Source organism: Pinus tabuliformis, chromosome 9 (assembly GCF_031772625.1).
Source record: "Pinus tabuliformis cultivar Carrire ecotype Pingquan chromosome 9, CPIR1, whole genome shotgun sequence".
Taxonomy (NCBI): Eukaryota; Viridiplantae; Streptophyta; class Pinopsida; order Pinales; family Pinaceae; genus Pinus; species Pinus tabuliformis.
Window position 1 is genome coordinate 1181706134 of NC_142307.1, and position 19834 is coordinate 1181725967.

Consider the following 19834-nt stretch of genomic DNA (forward strand, 5'->3'; position numbering starts at 1 on the left):
GACAATCTTCAACTCGCAAATTTGATCGGGTGATCCACACCTTCCATGCCCTCCTATGTGAGTACGGCTCCCAACGCGATACAGGATGCATCAACATGTACATGAAATTCCACATCCCATTTCGAGAAGACCAGGATTGGAGTAAAGGCTAGTTTCCCTTTTAGGACGTCCAAACTCTTCATGCAATTATCATTCCAGCAATATGTAACATCTTTTTTCAATAGCTTTTCCATCAGCGCGGTTATTTGGGCATAACTTTTGATGAAATTCCTATAGTATCCAATGTGTCCAAAGGTAGCATGCAGTTTTTGAAAACTCCATGGTGCTTCCAAATTTAGGATAACGACAATCTTTGCAGGGTCCACCTTTAGTCCCTATTTGTAGGAAACATGTCCCAGCAGGTTTCCAAAGGGAATGAGGAATGTGCACTTCTTAAGGTTCAGTGTAATTTTGTGTCAGTGACAAGTATCTAGCATCAAGCATAAGCTCGCTACATGATGCTTAACTAATCCAAAGATAGTCCAATCATCCAGATAGACCTCCAAAAACCTCTAGATGTATTCTTTAAATGCAGCAACCACGATGCACAAAAATATAGATGGTGTGTTCTTCAGTCCAAATGGCATAACGGTGTACTAAAAGTAGCCCCATTCTATTGCGAAGGTCCTTTTGCTCCTACCTTCCAGCGCGATCTTGATCTAATGGTACCCTGAGAACCCATCCGTGAATGAGTATGCTTCCTAACCACCAACATTCTCTAGTACTTCATCTGTGAATGGTGTATTGGGAATGGATCATGTACACAGGCGTCGTTTAGCTTCCTAAGGTCTACACATATTCTTATTTCACCCTTCTGTTTTTTCTCCTGTACTACCATAGGACTCACCCATTCAGATTCTTCCACTGGTTCAATAATTCTGGCTACGAGCATTTTGTCTAACTCGTTGCAAACATTTTCTTTATACTTCGGGTTTAAGCGGTAATGTCGCTGCTTAACCGGCTTCGCGTTGGGATTCAAGGTGATCTTCATCATCCCTAAATCACCAACAATCCCCTTTTAGTCCGTAATTTTGGTCAGGTACAAGTCTTGGTATTCACAGAGTAACTCCGCAGCCTTATCGATCGTGGCATCGTCCCAATAGTCCCCAAGCGTTGTGTACTTCGGCTCTGCCTCCATTCCAATGTTGACATGATTTGTCTTTAGCGGCGTGGTGATGTCGGGGCCTTCAAGTGATGGTCCGCGAATCTCGCGATAGCCTTCTGTTTCTAAAATGTTAATGCTTTGTGGGTCCTCATCATCCTCCTCAATATTTACGTTATAACACTCTAGTGCGCTACTTACCTGTGTCACCCATTCTGGCTTAAGTACTCCCATTGGCTCCTATGGTATTTTGAAGATAGTAGCTTTCACTGCTTGTAGCACATTGTCAATAGTATCTTACCAATGATATTCAAACATTAGTTTTAATAAAAATCCCTCACGCAAGACATCCCATTCGCCCGTACCATGGCGGAGCTCCATCTCATTATACCAATTCATGGGTATGACATCTAGGGTATTGTAGAATAAATGTACCCATTCAGGCTGTGGCTCTTCCCCGTAAACCTTGGGCCATTTTGTGAGGTGCGTGCACGGATCATCTCATCTATCATATTTGTCTACTAGCTGTATTTGTGGTTTCCCAAATTGTAGGTGCACCATCCGTGTCAATCCTTAAAATTTCCTTGATGTGTACCCGACCATCGTGTGGGTGTTGCGCGCAGTGCCCATTTCAGAGCATCGAATCACTGTTGTGTTGGTACTGTGCTTTCAAATTTGCTCAGGAATTCATCCACCATTATTAATCCGTCATATGTTGGTAGCTCCCTTGCCTATGTTGTTACGCAACACAATGATCTAATCATCATGTTGCAATTCAGCGTTGTTACTTCATGCAGCTGATTCTGCAATCATTCTACTTCTTCGTCTAAATCTAAAGTGCAGGAGCTTTCATGCTCCCAAAAAATTCTTCCATTTGCAGTCGGATTCACCCAATCTTATTCTCACGTAGTTATCTTGTAAATACAATCAAGATCATCATCACTATCATCGTTGCACACTGGTTCAGTGTGTTGTGCTCCTTTGGCTAGATCTACCGACACTACTACGTGTAGTGACTTTTTCTCAAAGATCATTTTGCGCTTCTTCAGATTTATGACTCTGTTCATATCAGTGGCCCAGTCTATTCCTAGTAGCGTGGGATAGGGATTACTATCATCGACAATCTCTATCACTTCAAAATCTGTGTGCGCGTTCGCACCTTCAATATCGACAGTTACCCCTTGCAATCTTCTGTTGGTTTACCATTTGTAACTGAATAGGGGACCATTGTAACATGGGTTTGCCCATGTGTTCTCATGTTTCCTTTGGTAGTATATTTTTGTCCGAACCCAGATCTAGGATTACTTGATCCATTTCATACTCGCGAATTTGCGTAGTCAACCTCGTTTCCCTTCCTGTGCGCAATGCATGCTTTCCAAGTTTCCGGACCATGCAGGGTTCTCCTTACCGATGCACCTAGTGATAAGTTCCTATAGCCCTTTGACTGCCTTGCTGTCATGCAACAGTTTCATTCATGTCTCCAAAAAGCTAGTGAGAATTGAAGGATCCATCCCTGGTTCTAGTTGATCCGTACTACCTGAAGTGGAGGCCTCCGTGAAGCTCTTCTTAGCTTCCATGAATGTCTCCTTCGTGCATTCTAAATCAAATTCAGGTTCCTTCATAGGAGCCTTGTGAACCCACACACTTTCTTCTGGTTGCTTCCCTTTATCATCTCCTGTGGTCACACTACTCCTGAGCATCATGTTTACATTCGGGTCTTCTTCACATGGCTTAGACCTCATCATTTGTAAATTCTGAGTTGGAGGGGGCTGGAGTACCCACTTTTTACACATTCTTGCTATCAATGAAGGACAACCTTCTTTCTCATGATCAAACTGAGTACAGTACCTACATGATATCCTTGTCGGATCGGTGCAATCGCGGGCATAGTGCCCTGGCCCTCCCTAATTGTAACAAATTAGTTGTCTGTGACCTCTTCCTGGTCCCCTTCCGTCTTGACCTCGACCGCACTCCTGAAATCTAGTGTGCACCATCCCTGCATTTGGGTCAAGAGCTCATGTTTTGGTCTGGACCTTGTAGGCAAGAGTCAAATCCATCATTAGTTCATAGCTTCAGCAGGTGCGTTCATCATGGCCTACTAACCTGCAAAAATTACAAAACAATCGTTGGGACGTCTGTGTATACTTTTGCAACAGATGACAATTATCTATGGTGTGTTTTCCTCCTATCTAACAGATCATGCACCATAGTGCAGACACCACACTGAGCCCTCCCTGTGCCTCCTGTATTAATCGCATCGGCCCTCCTCCTGCCAAGTAGTTTGCGAAGACTGGACAGTGGTCCTTATCGTCCCCTTAGCCTTTGCATTTTATGCACCATACTTCCTCATGCACCTCCACCAGAGGTGTCCTGTCCTATTTCAAACTTTGCATTTCCAGACACAGATTTTGTAGTTGTGCGTGGATTTGTTGGACTCCTAACCCAGGGTCTTCTATAGGGGTCTCATGTAATCTCATTTCCATCTCCAACACTTCGGTCTGGGTGGAAATTTTTTGCTATGACAGCGTCGTCCTTAAGTGTGGTGTAAGTGAGGCCACAAACCATGTGTGATGTTATCCATATATCAATGTCATATTGGCTTTGTGAATCATAATCTTCAGCCTTTGGCCCGGGAGCATCACAATCTCCTTAAACTCGATGATTGATTGTGTTTCTGATTTTGGCCTGCTAAATTCCCTGTTCAGCACGACCTATATCTCTGTGATTCCTACATTTGGGTGGTCATTAGAATGCTTGATATACCACGTTAATGTGCAATCCTGCAGTGTGCTCACCAGCGTAGCCTTTTTAATATTACCATCCACAACACCTTGTGCTTCCCATTCTACTCTTACCACGAACCAGAATTGGTCCAGATCTTCATTTCCCACTCCAGTAAATACCGGTAGTTTGATCGCACTTTCCATGCTGAATTTTGGTGGTTGCAAAGGTGGGGTGGGTGGAGATGGACGTGAGGAGGGTGAGACGGGTGGTGGTGTGGGTGAAGGTGGTAAACATAGAATGCGATACCTTATCAGACTGACCACACTTCTCAAAGAAACTTTTGCAATCTCTTTCTCGCTTTCCCGTGAGGGTGAAATTAAGGGACTATTTTCCAACTCTTCACTATTTCCGCTTCTGTAGATCTTCCTGCTTCATGTAGTCCTGAACATTAACTTATTCATAGAACCCGCTTTTCACACAATAGCATCTTAATCCAAGTGTTCAAAGATTTAATATACTTACCTCGCAGTCCCTTGAGGAAATGTCACTCCGCCTCACTGTAGCTGACGGTTGTGTCTACCGTGAACTCAATGATAAATCCTCATATTATTTGGTCGAGCCAATGATCCATGGCTCAAGCGATCTTATCTCCTGATGCTTATAGTCTACGCACTAATTCTGGAGTCCACACTATTGGTTTATCGAGCCTACATCTTCCTTGGTTGTTTGCTAACTTTGTAATCCACTCATACAGCTCAGAAGGAAAGGATGCAAAGAAAATTTCATGGATTTCCATATACATGTAGCGCACAAACCACTGTTCCTTAGATACTCACAGATTTCTATTTTCCTGCACCGCGAACTTGTGAATCTTCTTGTCCAACCACTCTTCAATTTCTTTCTTTGTTGGATTCCATTGGCACAACATTAGGCATCCTTTATGTAGATCATGGTCCTAGCAATGGAACCATTCGTTGGCTTGTATGGGCCTAGCCCAGGTTCAGAGGTGATTTGGCCAAGAAAATCCCGGTACTACTGGCCCTTTTGACAACAGTCTATGGAGCGCAGACTGAGGTCTCACCTGAAGTAGTATGGGAGGGTGCTAGAACCAGGTTTCCGCACCCTGGGGATGTCTAGTGAGCTTCTGGAGATCCGCGGTTTGACCCGTTGCTATGCGCACTTACTATCCATTTGCAACCTATGGTGTTGCTTCCGCGCAGCCTTACTCAGGGTGCAACCCATATAATACCCAAGTTCCTTGATATTTAATCTGATATTATTTGATTACTTAACATGTTTATGTAAGACTAATGATTATTATAGCATATCAACAACCATATCAGTGCACACAATAAATAAAATAGTATAAACATAAAGAAGGCAATGCACAGTAGATACACAAAAATAGGAATCAACCTCTCTTTATTATTCTTCAATCCAGATTACAGACTCGACACTGCCCTGTGCACTTAGCTGCAGGGGTCCACGCACTTAGCTGTAGACTCTACTAGACCTATGTGCACTCATCTGCAGAGCCTTTTACTACTACTACTACAACCCAATACACTTAGACTCTTACTCTAAGCTCGAATCATTCATATTATTCTCTTTTCTTCCTTAGTTATCTTTACAACTTAGAGCCTTGCTCTATTTATACAATCCCATTGTCCGCGGACCATGGGTAGGCCGACATGACTTTACTTTACATTACATTACTTTAGGGTGGACAACCCTATGAATTAACCTATACTTTGTGCTCTGCCCCCGTAATTCTTGGATTCTTACATAGCCTTTGACCAAAATTTGGGCTTTGAGCCCCAAAACATGTTGTGGGGGGATTCCATTCCCAACACGTTTGAACACAAGTAACTTCACCGTGCTTTCCATACTGAATTGCGGTGCTGGTGGAGGTAGTACGAGTGACGATGGAGGTGATGGTGGTGAAGTTGGTGGTGGTGTAGGTGGAGGTAGTATTCAAGAAATTATTTGCATGTTCAGATGGATCACACTTCGCATTAAGACCTTCACAAGATCTTCCTTGTCCCCTCGGGGAGATGAAATCAAGGGGCCAGTTTTTGGTCCCTTACTTCCTTCGTTCCTATAAGATTTTCCACTTCACGTAGCCCCAAACATCAAGGTAACTACATAACCCTCTTTTTGCATAATAACATTTTAATCGAGTATTCAAAGACTTTACGTACTTACCTCGTGGTCCTTTCAAAAAGCGTCGCTCTGCCTCACTGTAGCTAATTGAGGGGTCAACCGTGAACTCGGTAATAAATCCTCCTATAATATGATCAAGCCAATGATAAATGACATGCGTGATCTTATCCTCCGATGCTTCCAACCTTCGCACTAGCTCTAGGGTCCACACAATAGGATTGTCAAGTTTCCACCTTCCTTGGCTATCCGCTAGCTTCATGATCCACTCGTATAGCTCAGTAGGGAAGGATGCGAAGACGATTTCATGGATCTATATGTATAGGTAGTAGTCTAACCACTCTTCTTTTGACAGTAGCGGGTTCTTGTTCTCTTGCACTGCAAAGTCGTGGATTCTTCTGTCCAACCAGCCTTCAATTTCCTTCTTAGTTGGATTCCAATGATACAACATCAGACATCTCTATGTAGATTCCAGTCCTGGAAACAGAACCATTTTTTGGCTTGATGGGGCCTAACCCAGGTTTGGAGTTATTTATCCAAACAAATCCCTACACTACTAGCCTTTTCGGCATCAACCAGTGGAGCATGGACTGAAGTCTCACCTGAAGTAGTATGGGGGGATGCTGGAACCAATTTTCTGCACCCTTGAGATGTCTGTGGTGTCGATTTAGTCATATTATGCCTATATTTGTGTATGTTACTTCACATACTATTCTAACCTTCAATACCCTAGCGATCTGTTATAATCGCCTTTCATGCAGCCCTAACTAGGGGCTAATATGCTTTCGCGCTATTATAGCAGTGAACTGCACTATTTCCTCAAACTACACCATGAATCTTACTTATCTTCTTATAGATGTTAGTTAACTATGCATAAATAGATATTCTATCTTGTATTCACTTAAGAAACACATTCATACATATTCACGCATCACATAAGAATTAATAGTGTAATGTATATTCAAGGTAACAGATGCATAAAACAAGAAATAAATATGCAGAATGGATATGAAACTTCTCTTTATTAATGCTCCAACTGTTATAGACTCGACTCGCGCTACCCACTCAGGTGTAGGGGTCCACACACTTAGCTGTGGACTACTAGGCCTTTGCGCACTCAACTGCAAAGCCTTCTCCTACTCTACGACCCGAAACTAGACTTTACAATTCATATATGACTCAACTCTTCATCATTATCATTATTATTTTTGTGATTGATGTCTTAAATGCTTAGAGCTTTGCTATATTTATACAATCCCATGGTCTATGTACCATGGGTAGATCTCTACAACAGAAATTACATTACAAAATTTAGGGCGGACAACCCTATGACTCTTTTACAATCTGCGCACTTCGTGCCCACAAAATGCAGAGTCTTTTGATCGAGGTTACAACTTTTGACCAAAATTTGGGCTCTAAGCCCCAAAACTTCCCTTGGGGGATCCCACGCCAAACACCTCCACGTCCACTCCCACCGTTCAAGATGGTGAATGTGATGAAGATGCCATTTTTAAAGGGGTAGGGAGCGACGACCTCGAACAATTTTGGTTTGTTGCAGGAGCTGTATGGACGGCATAGCTGATTACAAATGATAACATCAAGAAATCAGATCTGGTCACAACCTTACAATATCAAGCATTAACATGGTACATCAAGTACTGCACTAACAACCCCACCGCGACACTAGCAGAAACCCATCAAGGTCTTAACAAGGAGTTTAGAAAGCTTAAGTTAGAGGCACAGTTGGTGACTGATTTTAAATAAATTCGACAAAATATAGATGAGTCACCATGGGATTTCGATCAAATGTTGAAATTCCTTATCAGGCAAGCCAATATGGTTATTACAGATTCCTTGCATCGTGACTAGTATATAGTGTCGCTCTTGCCACACTTAAGATTGCCACTACCACAACAGAAGATATCAATGCAAGCAGAAGCCTTAGAAATCGCAATGAGGCTCAAAGCCTCGCCCTTACAGGATACAAACCTTGGAGTGAAACAGATTCATTCATAGCTAGAAAGCATGCACTTGGAGTTGAATAGCATGAAGAAACGAAAGGAAGCTCAGCTGGAGGTGCGCATTAAAGTCTGGTGCTTGAAATACAAGGGCCATGGGTATGATAAGGATCGTTTCCCAGTTTACAATAACTATCTTATTGGGGGAGGGCATGTTCCCCTGAAACCATAGAATAATATTTGGCCAAGCATGGGAGCTGTGACATGGTGGACTATTGATCAGGTTACAAGACAAAATGCGACTGATAACTAACATTTATTACAGAAGTTTGTACAAAACTCTCAGTAGTTCTTTTGCAATTTTTGTAGATTTGTAGCTCATTATGAATGCCATTGTAGGAGTTATGAGCTGGCGATGGATAGAACCCCTACATAATGAATTCAAGCAAAAAATTGGCCTCAGGATTAGGGCATAAGAGCAGGGCAGGGAGGATTCCAAGGCAGAGGATGAGGAAGAGTGGCTGAAGCTGGCCGAGGATGTGTGCAGATAATTTTCTATAACTATGGCAAAGCGGGACACTTCGCACAAGATTTCCTAAACCCACACATATGTCATGTCAATATTGTAGATAGATATACCATGTGATAGAGGAATGTATGATCCTCATGTAAAATATGCAAGAAAAGAGGACGTAGCCTACGTAGAACATCCAGATGGTGAGGGCAGAGCCTCGCGAAGAAGATCAGAGCATAAATATAGTCACAAGAAGTGGTATGGTTGTTGAGCCTTGAAAATGTCATTCATTTCCATTACACTTTCACTATTATGTCCATTATATCACCTCCATTTCATCTCCATTTCACTTCTATGTCACCACATTCATCCCACTTTCATTATCATTGGGCCACCTTTATGTTTTTCCAATCTTTATTATTTCTAAGCCTTTTAAGTGAATTTGTGGTTAAAAATTAGAAAATAATGTGCATATGCTTATACCTAACAAATGGGTTGAGGTTGTTGACATGTGTAGGTTGAAAGGAGACTTCTAGAAGACCCTTATGTGGCACTCTAAGGCCAAATTCGAATTTGGTTGGAAAGAATCATGGGATCATAAAGATATGTGTCACATCTCCTAATTGTATTGTAACTCTAAGAAGACATGTGTCTTATCAGTTCCTATTTTGATTAGGACTCTAGAGGTAGAGGGAGAGATTCATGGACTATCATTAATGAGATGGCTCTCATCTTTTTGTATAAATAGGAGATCTCTCTCCTTCATTTGTTATTTTTTTTAGTCCCTAGATCTTAAGTTTGTAGTTCTTCCTTGATGGCTTTTGGAAGCTTTGAAGAACTTTGTTGTACTTTGTACTTTTGAAGAAATCGAATAAAGCTTTGATGTTCTAAACATGGAAGGAGATGTGAAGTAGATGTCATGGAGCATATTAGAATGTAAGGTAGAGTAGATTTCATTTTGTAAATATTGCTTTGTAGAATGTAAGGTAGATTAGATTTTCATTCATGCAATTTTAATTCATGCAAGTGTGTTCAATTTTGCTTTGATTTCATGACTAGTGGCATGTGTGATCATCTTGTCTATGTTGCTGACCTTTATTTTTCTTTAGTATCATTTCTTTAACTTGGACTTTACTTTCTGCTCTTAGATATCAAGTTGTTCATCTATTGATGGTTCTTTTTCCATAATCAAATAACTTTATTGGAGCCAAAATATCACTTAGTACAGCTTGGTTTAGTTTGCTTTAAGACTCACATTGCTGACTTGTTCATAATTGTTCTCACATGATAAATCTAGCTGAAAGGCAAAAAGGTTAAGAAAAGGTTAAAGTAGTGTGATTTGTCTCCTTTATGTAGTGTCACTTAGATTTCACATTGCTTAGATTAAGTTGAAGAGTTAAAATAGTGTGAGATAGTTGTTCTCACTTTTAATTAAATTTAATATAGATTTCATTTTCATTTTAAATCAGCAGCAGAGATACTGGGCCGATGTCATTAGTCCTTTATTTGATGTCTTTATTTTCCTTTAAGCATTTGATTTCATAGGTGGTAGAGGGCCCCTACCTTGTATAGTTGTCATTTTATTTTGCATTTTATTTTTCTCATGTATATTAGCTGTACATAACAAAGTTGTTTTGATTACTGTTGTTTTACATTTTTCTCATGTATATTAGCTGTACATAAATTGCTTTCAAGTTGATTGTAGATTAGTGATGCACATAGCCTTTTAATGAACTAATGACGTGATAGAATCATCTTGTCCTTTTGCTGAAGCAGCAAGGATACTGGGTCTCATAGTCATTCTCTCATTATTTGATTATTGCATTTTAGAACAAAACCCCAAAAACAACATAAACTATAAAACAACGAAGTAAGAGAAAGGTTAACTAAGCACATATAGTGCACCACACTTCATCAGTTTACGATACCCGGATTGATAATTTATGTAGAGAAATTTTAGACGTTAAATTGACTAGACATTTTGGCGTCGTTGCTGGGGAAGTGTAATTAGGAGACCTTATTTCTTACATCTGAAAAAAAAAAAGGTTAATAATTCTTGAGTATGCTCTCCTCTTTCACTTTGTGTGATCTAGAGGATCAGAAAAAGGATTGTTAAGTAAAAAAGAAAAATAATAATTCTTGAGTATGCTCTCCTCTTGCACTCTGTGTGATCTGGAGGATCAGAAAAAGAATTGTTAAGAAAAATAGGAGACAAATTAAACTTCATCACTTCAATTGATTCAAGAAAAAAAAAGAGAAGAAAAAAAATAAACTTCATTTCATTTCCATTTTCACTCCACGCCATCCATTTCATCTCATCAATAAAAGTTATTTGCCCATGATCATTTCCATTAAGATTGCCTAACTATCTCTATTTAGCTAAGTGGTTGTTGTGCCAAGTTTCTGCAGCTGATACTGGTTTCCGCAGCTGTAATAAGTTTCCACAGCCACCACTCTGTTTTTCACATTTACAGTCAAGATGTTAGTGCAATAAAATGAAAATATAGGAATGACTAAAAAATATAAAAATTCACAATTTCAGAGGAAAAAAAAGAAGAAAAACAATCTATGGCTATCTCCATTCCTAGTTTTCGCCGTGGCTTCGTGACTCTTCAAATAGTGTGTTCTTTATTGGTGTGTCTTTCCTGTGGTTGGATTCAAATTTCTTGTCTCCCACATAGATCTCTGATAAGGATCAACAGTGTGAAACTACCACCATCAAACAATGGCGTACTGTCTTACTTATGGTATTGATATAGTGTTTAACACATCCCTTGTAGTCCTAGTCATGAGATTATTGTAGGAAGCCGACAGTGAGGAAGATGATATTTAGCGTCAGATTAATCAAATAATTCATCTTCAACAAATAAGAGAAGAGGTTTCCCTAAAATGTGCTCATAACCATTGCAACAATGGAATAGATAAGCACTTCATTTTCTGCAGTTAAAAACCACTGTCCTAAAAAATGCATATAGAAAAGAGTTTATATCATAAGGATGAAGGGTTGCCAGATGGTGTCAACCTAGCCATGGCCTCTGCGCATGATTCAAATGTGCAAGAAGAGGGATCCGTTATTTCTGATAGAATTGAAATACAGACTATGAAAATTGAGCCCCCTAACCATACTGAGGATATTTTCATTGTCATGAGGAGTGGCGAAGAGGCATCAGAAGTAGTTGCATCGAATGAAAACAAGGTTCAGAATCAGAAATTAAAATCATATGATGAGGATGCAAAGAGAGATTCAATTGACGAAGAGAAAGCTACGTATGGCGCTTTAAGTTCTGAAGGGCAGAGTCGGAAGGAGTTGAGAGCTTCAGAATCTCATAGCGTCCCCTTCACAAATGAAGAGATTATCGGATTTGCAGAAAACATATGTGCAAACAGTACGGATTGTGAAGTACAGAGATGCAAGGGGTTGAATGATTTGGATGATTTGGATGTTTTGAACCCGTGTAATACACCTACAAAACAATATATCAAACTAGAACAACGAATGCAGCAATAAAAACATCAATAGAGAACAGTTAACTCAGGAAAAACGTAAACACAGAAAAAACGTCAAACTTCAAACTTTTGATTTGACCAAACAGAGACAAATTTAGAAAAACTAAAACATGGATTTTTTTTCCAGGTGGGTTAGTTAGATAACCCAGAAACCGTTTGAAGAAATTTGTGGCGGTTTGGGAGAACTCTTCGGTTCTTTGGAGCCTCTTTTTTGCTGCCGCGTGAAAAAACTCGATTTGAATTGATTAACTGATAGTTTGAATGCGCAATTCGACTCCGCGTGCCTGAGGGAAGGAATTCTAATTGGGATCAACTGAATGCTGGCATCTAAAACCAATTACACGCCTTTCATCTTATTCAATTCAAACCTGTTTAGAGACGTGTTCCAATTGAACACGACTCTCTGCCATTAAATCCCATGAAGTCGCTGCCGGTTAAATGTTGGGAGAAAATCATGTTTGAAGAACTCAGGGAAATGAAGGATTCCCTCGCATTTCAGATTACTCGTCCTAAAAGTCCAGATCAGTATACACCACTTGTGTCAATTTCTTTATTGCATTTTGCGTTTATTGTGATTTAGGGGTGAAAATGTATGCTCCACCAAGTGCTCAGGAAATGACTTACTATGAACATGTTCAGAAGCGCCATGAGGAGAAAGGCTGCTTGTATGCCTACCTATTCACCATGTGCTATTGCTTTTGCTGTTACGAAACCTGCGAGTGCTGCATGGATATACTCTACTGTTGCTTCCCTTGAGAGAGCAGAGAATGATGCGGTCATCTTCCCATATAGGAAATTCATGTCAAAAAAAAAAAAAAAAACAACAAAACATTAGGATTTGGACTCCATAGGATCAAAATAATTTTGTTATGGACTTTTTGTCATATGATCCTCTGATATGATCTAAGGTTTTTGTTGTAAAAGGTTTTGGGTATTATTAATAAATTTTGATATTTATGGAGAATGAAAAAAAAAAATTCAAAACTGATGGTTGACTGTTCAAACCTACACTCCTTTACACATCCTCTCAGCCTCCTTTTTCCTATTCATTTCCTTCTTTTGCCACTCATTCCCTCCATCAAATTGCTCAAATCATTGTATTTTAGGACTTTTTACATGGTTTTCTAATTATGCTAATGACTGTTGTTGGTTTAGAATTTTGGTTCAAAGTGCTGCGTTTCCGCAGCTCACACAGGGTTTCCGCAGCTGATCCCAGTTTCCGCAGCCAACCCCGGATTCCGCAGCTGTTTTGTTAAACTCTAGGTTGCAGGTGTCATCAAGCAAAAAAAGTCACATGGGTAGCTGGGAGAATGTTGGTACATGGATGGTGTCCTATTCATTCGATCAAATTTGATGAAAAAGACCCCGGTCAAAGGGAAGTCAAATTGTGTGTTATCACTAAGTCGCCACACTGAGTCGCTACATGTCAAGAAAAAAACAATAATTTTGAATCAATGAAATGAACAAGTTATTTGCTCACTTTTCTGAAGGTATTGATTAATTTTGGACTGATGATGAAAGATGAATGGCTAACTTTGTATTCAAGATTTTTAGCTACAGAACTGTGCACATTCCGCAGCTAAAGTCCAATTCCGCAGCTGTTCTCCAATTCCGCAGCCAGAAAAAACCTCATTGTTCAAATCAGCCTAACTTTTTCATACAAAATCAGATTTTGATGATTTAAGTACCATTAGAAAGATCTACACAATGAGAAATCAATCATTTGAGTTTGAAATGGCAAATAATGAAATAAATTGCTGAAAAGAAGCAACATCAACTTGAGGCACTAATTCCAAAGCAGGTATAAATTCTTTTGATTTTTCCTTTGAGAACTTGTTTCATTAATAAAAATTCTTATTTTTGTGTGTAAACATCATAACTAGAGGGATTGGCCATCTCTCTCCTTTGATAATATTACATTCCATTGCAGAAGAAGTATTAGTTTTTTTGCAGGTTCTAGGAGGAAGGACAAATGACTACAGGAGAATGGTGTCTCTCTAAGAGACGAATTTGTTTCATAAGAGGATGATCAACAACAAAGAGGAAATATGCTGATGCAAAATCAGATCCAAACACTTGAAAAACTTTCAAATACTATTGTCTCCATCACATCACATCCATACTTCATAATAAACCATTCACCTCATTCCACTCCATATTTTCCATTTACATTCACATACACTTTCCATCTCTTTTTTTCCATTCATAACCCACAAATAAAAGCAAGAGGCTCATTCATATGCTTATTGCCCATTTCCATTTCTACTCTCCATTGCCATCTTCCATTTTCATCTTCCATTTCTTGTCATTTTCATTCCGCAAATAAGCCCTGCTTCAATGCAAATTATTGAGTCCATAGTCCTTTGAGTCTAAGATCTTTGTAAAAACACCTTGAGGCTTGCATGTCTTAATGGCAAGTCCTCATGCTGACAAACAGTGGGAATACATTAATGTCCCTTGTTTGTTAGATCTTCTAGGTGACTCGACATCAGCAAATTCATTCATACCTAGCAAGATGTGTTTGGGCATCTTGACTCTCATTGTCATCAATGGTGAGAGTTCTCGTGTTGACTAGTGGCATCCATTAATGGCCACTAAGCCAACAATTTCCTACTATGTTCGACATCAGAACATCTTTTCACATAGTAGGAATTGTGCCAATGAGTTTTGAAGACATGAAGACTATTATTTTCAGCATTTTGGAGCAGATTCAGCAAGTTTTAGTAGAAGCAATAAAAAGTCATCTTATCTCTCTATCCATGACTCCTCTTGTTCAGCCACTTGAAGAAGAATATGATCAGAAATTTTCAGCCACTACACATACAACTCATCCATTCCAAAGGGTAAGTGAAGGTACGTCATTTTCTAACTTTTGACCATAGAATTCCATAAAAGCTAGAATGATAATTGTTGGAAAAACATTTCTCTTCCTCATTTCATAAAATTGCCAATACCATCAGTTGGGGGGGGGGGGGGAATACATTCATATTCATATATTGCCATGTCCATATCATATTCAGGAGCTCACATACTTCCAACATATATTAATTATTACATTGCTATTATGAGCATATAATGGCTTTTGAAAAAGTGCTTAAAGGATAAATTGGATACAAACAAAATCATGGTTGTCACACAAGAACCGACCATCATGCAATCCAATAAAGATATACTTTGCAACAATAATCAAAATATCATTATGCAAAGTTCAAAGATCAAAGTAGAAGGCAACAACAAAGAAAAAATGGTTGTAACACAAGAACCAACCATGTTGCAATTCATGTAAAACACTTTGCAGAAATATGAAGTTATCAAATGATATCATGCAAAGTTAAGCCAAAGCTCAAGGATCAAAAGAATTAATGTAATATATATTGCATGAGGACATGCAATAGCTTCAGTTGGGGGTATGTTGAGCGTTGAAAATGTCATTCATTTCCATTACACTTTCACTATTATGTCCATTATATCACCTCCATTTCATCTCCATTTCACTACTATGTCACCACATTCATCCCACTTTCATTATCATTGGGCCACCTTTATGTTTTTCCAATCTTTATTATTTCTAAGCCTTTTAAGTGAATTTGTGGTTAAAAATTAGAAAATAATGTGCATATGCTTATACCTAACAAATGGGTTGAGGTTGTTGACATGTGTAGGTTGAAAGGAGACTTCTAGAAGACCCTTATGTGGCACTCTAAGGCCAAATTCGAATTTGGTTGGAAAGAATCATGGGATCATGAGGATATGTGTCACATCTCCTAATTGTATTGTAACTCTAAGAAGACATGTGCCTTATCAGTTCCTATTTTGATTAGGACTCTAGAGGTAGAGGGAGAGATTCATGGACTATCATTAATGAGATGGCTCTCATCTTTTTGTATAAATAGGAGATGTCTCTCCTTCATTTGTTAGTTTTTTTAGTCCCTAGTTCTTAAGTTTGTAGTTCTTCCTTGATGGCTTTTGGAAGCTTTGAAGAACTTTGTTGTACTTTGTACTTTTGAAGAAATTGAATAAAGCTTTGATGTTCTCAACATGGAAGGAGATGTGAAGTAGATGTCATGGAGCATATTAGAATGTAAGGTAGAGTAGATTTCATTTTGTAAATATTGCTTTGTAGAATGTAAGGTAGATTAGATTTTCATTCATGCAATTTTAATTCATGCAAGTGTGTTCAATTTTGCTTTGATTTCATGACTAGTGGCATGTGTGATCATCTTGTCTATGTTGCTGACCTTTATTTTTCTTTAGTATCATTTCTTTAACTTGCACTTTACTTTCTGCTCTTAGATATCAAGTTGTTCATCTATTGATGGTTCTTTTTCCATAATCAAATAACTTTATTGGAGCCAAAATATCACTTAGTACAGCTTGGTTTAGTTTGCTTTAAGACTCACATTGCTGACTTGTTCATAATTGTTCTCACATGATAAATCTAGCTGAAAGGCAAAAAGGTTAAGAAAAGGTTAAAGTAGTGTGATTTGTCTCCTTTATGTAGTGTCACTTAGATTTCACATTGCTTAGATTAAGTGGAAGAGTTAAAATAGTGTGAGATAGTTGTTCTCACTTTTAATTAAATTTAATATAGATTTCATTTTCATTTTAAATCAGCAGCATAGATACTGGGCCGATGTCATTAGTCCTTTATTTGATGTCTTTATTTTCCTTTAAGCATTTGATTTCATAGGTGGTAGAGGGCCGCTGCCTTGTATAGTTGTCATTTTATTTTTCATTTTATTTTTCTCATGTATATTAGCTGTACATAACAAAGTTGTTTTGATTACTGTTGTTTTACATTTTTCTCATGTATATTAGCTGTACATAAATTGCTTTCAAGTTGATTGTAGATTAGTTATGCACATAGCCTTTTAATGAACTAATGACGTGATAGAATCATCTTGTCCTTTTGCTGAAGCAGCAAGGATACTGGGTCTCATAGTCATTCTCTCATTATTTGATTATTTCATTTTAGAACAAAACCCCAAAAACAACATAAACTATAAAACAACGAAGTAAGAGAAAGGTTAACTAAGCACATATAGTGCACCACACTTCATCAGTTTACGATTCCCGGATTGATAATTTATGTAGAGCAATTTAAGACATTAAATTGACTAGACAATGGCTAATGATGCAGATAAGGGAAAGTAGCATGAGAATGATGGGTGGGTGCACAAGGCTACTGAGAAAAAAAATGATTTGACCTTAATCGTGCTAAAGAGACCTTCATTGAAGCAAATAAGAACTTTGATGAGGCCTCCACCTCAAGAAGCTAGGAGAAAATATCGGAAGCTAGTATGGCATAAGAGGTAGATCCTTCAGTTTTAGCTACTTTTATAAAGACTTGTATGAAGTTGTTGTGTGATAAGAAATTAGTAGAAGGGCTACAAGTGATAATTGACAAGTTAACAAATAAAGAAAATACCCCTATTGAAAATTTCACCATGAGAAGAATTGGTAAGCATAAGAAGCAAATGGGGCGCGAGATGAGGCTGACTGTGCAAATAGGAGAAGATGAAATGGACCAGGTAATTTTTGATATTGGATCTAATGCAAATGTCCTGCCTAAGTAGACATGGGAAGGGATGGGGAGACATGCACTGCAGTTGTCTCCTATTCAGATGTGCATGGAAAATCAATAGAAGATTCTTCCAATGGGGCTCTTATATGCTGTAACGTTAGACGTTGAGGGTGCAAGCGTGCTGGTTGACTTGGAGTTCATTGAAATAGTGGATGATAGTAACCCATACCCCGCGCTACTAGGCATTGATACGGATTTTTATATGGAAACCGAAATCAACTTGAAGAAGCAGAAGATGATGTTTAAAGGAAGTCGCTCAGGGTGGTAGTACAACTAGACCCTACTGAGTGAGTGCAATATATTGACCGTGTTTGCGACTTTGTGGAAGATGATGATAATATGGATTAGATATACAATATCACAGTGTGAAATGAATATTGGATCAATACTATGACCGATGGACAAATTTCATGGGATGGGATAGCTCCTGCACCTTAGACTCGAATAAATAACTTGAACACTCATAGAATTAGTTGCATGAAGTATCTACGCTGCATTGCAATATGATGACCAAATCAACACGGTGTGTCTCAACTGAGGTAAGGAAGCTTCCACATTATGATGGTTTTACTGATGTGGATCTATTTTTAGATGAATTTGAAAGGGAAGTACTAGAAGAACATTGCTTCCAAACCCTAGAGTTGGTACTGCGCACTATGACTGCCCGCTGGTGGGGTACACACAAGGATAGCTTCATTGGATGGAAGGGATACAGAAGAATGATGAGACTAAGGTTTGGATATGATAATACCTGGATGACACAAAAATACAATGGGAACGATTATCTGCCTGATCATTTGGCATGATGGACTAAGGCCCGGGGAAGGGAGTCACAACCAGAATGGGTGCACATTTTTTGTCATAACTTATAAACCATCCCGATGAACTGGTATTTGGAAACGGAGCTTCACCATGGATAGTTGAATGGGATATCTTAAAAGAGGGCTTCTTATTGACTTTTGGCTTTGAGGGTGGGTTTGAATTCATTGATGAAATGCTTCAGGAGATAAAAGTAGTTATATTCAGAACACTTAAGGAATCGGTAGAATGGACTTAGCCGGATTGGAGTACATAGTTGTGCCATGCACTGGAATGTTACAGTGTGACTACTGAAGAGGAAGAAGAAGACCCATGAAATATTATCATTCCAGAGATAGAGGGATAGTGCAAAGTCGAAGGACCGAAAGTTGAGAACCCAGATATATCAGAACCGTTGAAAACTGGACAAGTAAATATTGGATCTGAAGTAGAGCCTAACTTTGCGAATAAAGGAGACTATTGGGATGAAAATACAGTCAATAAGGTGTTTGAACTACTATGTGCATACAAGTATTTATTCCCAACAAAGTTTACAGATTTGAAGGGGATCGTAGGAGATTTAAGTGTTATGAAGATTACGTTGAAACCAAATGCGAAGCCCGTTAAGCAGAGACCTTATCGGCTCAATCTAAAGTATAAAGAAAAGGTGCACTAAGAGCTTGATACGATTAAGGATTCCAGTATTATTGAACTAGTAGAGGAATCCGATTTGGTGAGCCCAATGGTTGTCTAGGAGCATAAACAGAAAGGAAAAATCATGATATGCATATATCTAAGAAAGTTGAATGGTGCATGCGTGCACAATCTATTTCCGACACCATTTACGGATGAAGTATTAGAGAATGTTGGAGTACAAGAGGCTTATTCATTCACTGATGTATTTTTGGGATACCATCAAATAAATATCACACAAGAAGATTGAAGCAAGACAACCTTCACGATGGAGTGGGGTTTCTTTCAGTATACAATAATTCCATTCAGATTGAAGAACTCACCTGCATTCTTCTCCTGGGTAGTAATCGCAGCATTTAAGGAATTTATCCACAAATGTTTGGAGGTTTATTTTGATGATTGGAATATGTTTGGGTTGGTAAAGTGCCATGTTGCAAGTCTACGCCTTATGCTGGATACATGACGAAGGTACCAAATGGCGTTGAATTTGCAGAAGTGCATAGTTTGTGTGCCCTTTGTAACTTTGCTTGGCAATTTAGTATGCAAGCAGGGATTAATGGTGGACCCTATGAAGATCATTATGATTGTGAATTTGGAAGCTCCACAGAATGTAAAATAGCTGTGCATGACCTTGGGGAAAATTGGATATTATAGGAAGTTTATCAAGGCATATGCTCAGATAACCACACCGATGGAAAAATTATTGAAGAAAGATGTGATGTTTTGTTGGGATGAAGAATGTTAGCACAGTCTTG